The sequence below is a fragment of the Rousettus aegyptiacus genome, unplaced genomic scaffold (genome assembly GCF_014176215.1).
Source record: "Rousettus aegyptiacus isolate mRouAeg1 unplaced genomic scaffold, mRouAeg1.p scaffold_m13_p_11, whole genome shotgun sequence".
NCBI lineage: Eukaryota > Metazoa > Chordata > Mammalia > Chiroptera > Pteropodidae > Rousettus > Rousettus aegyptiacus.
The window spans coordinates 12,921,591-12,925,119 of record NW_023416286.1 but is presented as its reverse complement, the minus strand read 5'-3'; positions in this window follow the sequence as shown (position 1 = coordinate 12,925,119).

Genomic DNA, 3,529 nt, shown 5'->3' with positions numbered 1-3,529 from the left:
TTCACCCCATTCTTCCAGCCTCCCAACACTCCTCCCCTCTGTCTGTTACCAGATTGTCCACTATATTTATGAGTCTGTTTTTTATTAGTTTGTTCTTTTTGATCCTTAGATACTGCAAATAAGTGAAATCATATGGTATCTATCTTTCTCTGACTTATTTCACTTAGCATAATAACCTCTAGGTCCATCCATGTCATTGCAAATGGTAGGATTTCATTTTTAAATAGCTGAGTAATATTCCATAATTTCTTTATCCAATTTTCCACTAATGGGCATTTAGGTTGTTTCTATATCTTGGCTATTGTAAATTATGCTGACATGAATATTGGAGTGCATAGATCTTTATAAATTATTGTTTTTGTTTTCTTTGGATAAATACCCAGAAGTGCAATTGCTGGGTCAAAAGGTATATCCATTTTTAATTTTTTGAGGAACCCCCATACTGTTTTCCATAGTGGCTGTACCAATTTGCAATCCTACCAACAATGTATGAGGGTCCTCTTTTCTCCACATCCTCACCAACTTTCTTATATATACCACATTTCTATTAACATTTGGAAAACGCCTTCACCTTCTGTGTGAAAAATCAGAAAACAAACATATTTCTATGTAAAAAGTAAAGTAACATGGAACCTTCACAATGGTAAGTACTGTAAGGAATTTATAATTACTAGATTACATTTATTTATATAAATATCTATACCAAACCTATGGAAGAGGTACTATGACATTTCTCATTTTATAAATAAATAAACTGAGTTAGAGAGGTTAGGTGGCGTGCCCAAAGTCATACGACCAGTAAGTGGCAGAGCTTGTGTTCAAACCAAGGCAGTCTGGTTGTAGAATATGTGTCCTTGACCACTGTATTATATTGTCCATTTAACCTACTTTTAAAGTCATCTGATAAGTTGATGTATTCTTGATAATTAACTAGAAACGAAAGACTGATCACTCAGCATTAATTTGGTTCCTGCTATGGATTACACATAACCTTTAGCTTAAGTATTATTTCCTGACATATTATTTTATTTGTTACTGTATGGTAGACAAGAGTCATTTCATTTATTAACATTCACTTATTTTCTCAGAAACTTATAAGTCTTACAAAAAACAGTGAGGATCTATATAAATCAGAATATACAATTGGTAAGGAGAATTGTCTGATTTTAAAGATTAGGTAAAATATTCCAGCTTGAAATAGCATCTGGCTAGCAGCCCTTTTATAACTTCTCTTAACTTTTCCCAAATTCATGTCCCCCCTCCCAAAGAATTTTCAACAATGTTGATATTACATAGATTTAAAAAAATGTTGCTTTATTACTAGAATGTGGAAGTATTTCTACTAAATTCAAAGATGATAGAATATGGGTCATATAGCAAAACTTGTGTTGTGCCAGTGCTTTGCATTAGGAATTTTGCAAATTTGTCCTGAAATAAGGAGGAAGGTCTTTAAGCCATTTCTCATTGTCTCTTTCCTTTTTCAAAATGCATCATTCACATTACGATATAGTTAATATCCATTAGAAAAGAGGTCTTTCGAAAGTCTACTTCTGTTTCTTGAAATAGTCAAATGTCTTTCTCAAGTCCCCAATGGCACTTACTTCCCCTCCAGATCTCAAAAGAGATTGCAACTTCCAGGACATAACTAAGGAGGAATTTGTGGGAGAGAATAGTCAATAAAGGTGAACACCTATGCTGTGAGATGTCTCCAGGTTGCTTGTGGAAAACAAGCGCTGAACTAATATGCAGTGCATACTTTGGTGAGGAGATTGCCATGAATGGATATGAAGAAGTTCCAGGCTAGAGGTAGGACAGTAAACAATTATTCAACTTTCAGGCCAGCAGAGCCTCATTCAATGATAGATTCTGATAATGATCACAACAGTTAACATTATTGAGCACGTATATGTGCTCATTCATGTTACAAACACTTTACAGGTATTAACTCATCACATCCTCACAATAATGGCTTTCACTAGCTATAACCACCTAGTCATTAGGAACTGATGGAGGGACTGCCCAACAGCAGCCTTCCAGCTGTGGTCATTAGCAACTGACCAGTTCCTAAAAGGACAGGGAATGAGACAAATGGCACTTTGGAGCTAGTTCATAAAAAAAAAAAAAAAATGGAAGTGGAAGTAGAACAGAATAGATAGCTCGGAAAGAGGCATTGGGAAAAGGATTTGGTTAATAATAAAGGTGACATTATCAATCAGTATGGAAAGAATTAATTTATGATTTTCCAGTTATAATAAATAGTGTTGATTCCCTAATTTGCAAAAGAAATAGTACGATCTTCAGTGTTTATGTGAGATCTTCACCTAATTCATACTAAAATAATTCCCAGCATGTTAGAATTAAATATAATAATATTAATAAGTGAGAAAACTTACATACTTTGTGTTGTGCTGCAAATGATTTCCATATCAAAATGCTTTGGTCCTCATAATAAGCTTATGAGGTAGGAACAATTATTTAATTCTTCTACAAATAAGAAAAACAATGTGTACAGAGGTTAAATAACATTGTCCAAGGTGACACAGCTTATGTGTTCTAATAGCCTTCTCAGACTTAACATGCCCACAAGCAAATTCCTAGTGTTCTCCTTAAAAACTTATCCCACCCTCCATCATCTCTGCCTGAGATTATTTTCTGAGTCATAGTTACTCAAGCTAAAACTCTCATGGCCATCTTTTAGAAAATTTCGATAGATGATGGTTCATACCACATTTCCTGTTTTTTTTTTTTTTTCATAGTCAGCTACATGGTCTCCCTGCTTCCAATCTTGCTTCTCTACATTCTCTTTTCAATGAAGAAGCCAGAATAATCCTTTGAAACATAAATCATATCAGATTACTCCTCAACCTGGCAAACTTCTACCCCAGTTAATCACCATGGCTAGCTCTCTAAACTTTCAGGTTTTGCTCAAATATCTCCATATTAATGAAGGCTACCCTGACAACTTCCCTGAAACTACAACCCACCATCACTGTCTGACTCACTGGCACTTCTAATCTCCATGCCCTGTTCTTTTAATCTCTCTCTAATATTGTCTATAATTTACTTATTTTATATAGCTATTATTTTTTTGTTTGTCTTCCCTAAAGCATAACTTCTGCAAGGGCACAAACTTATCTTTTGTTTGCGGATACATACTAATCACCTAGCACAATGCTTTACACTTAATACAGACTCCATAGTTTTTGACTGAATGATGGGATCGGGATTTCAAATGTAGGTAGCATGACTCTAGAGTCCATAAAATTAATGACTAAGCAATTCCATAAAAATGAAATTATGAAAAAAAATGCTCAAAAACATTGGTGAACATGGGAGAGGAAAGACTTTAGAAATATTAAAGTACTAAAAGAAATCATTCAGGAAAAATGTGATAGTTAAAGGAATATAAAATTAAATCTTTTTAAAAGTAAATAACAGTACCCAAAATTTTAACAATAAATAAAAATGATCAATATCTACTACAAATATGGTGAGGGATTAATATTCTTTATTATTTGATGATGGCATC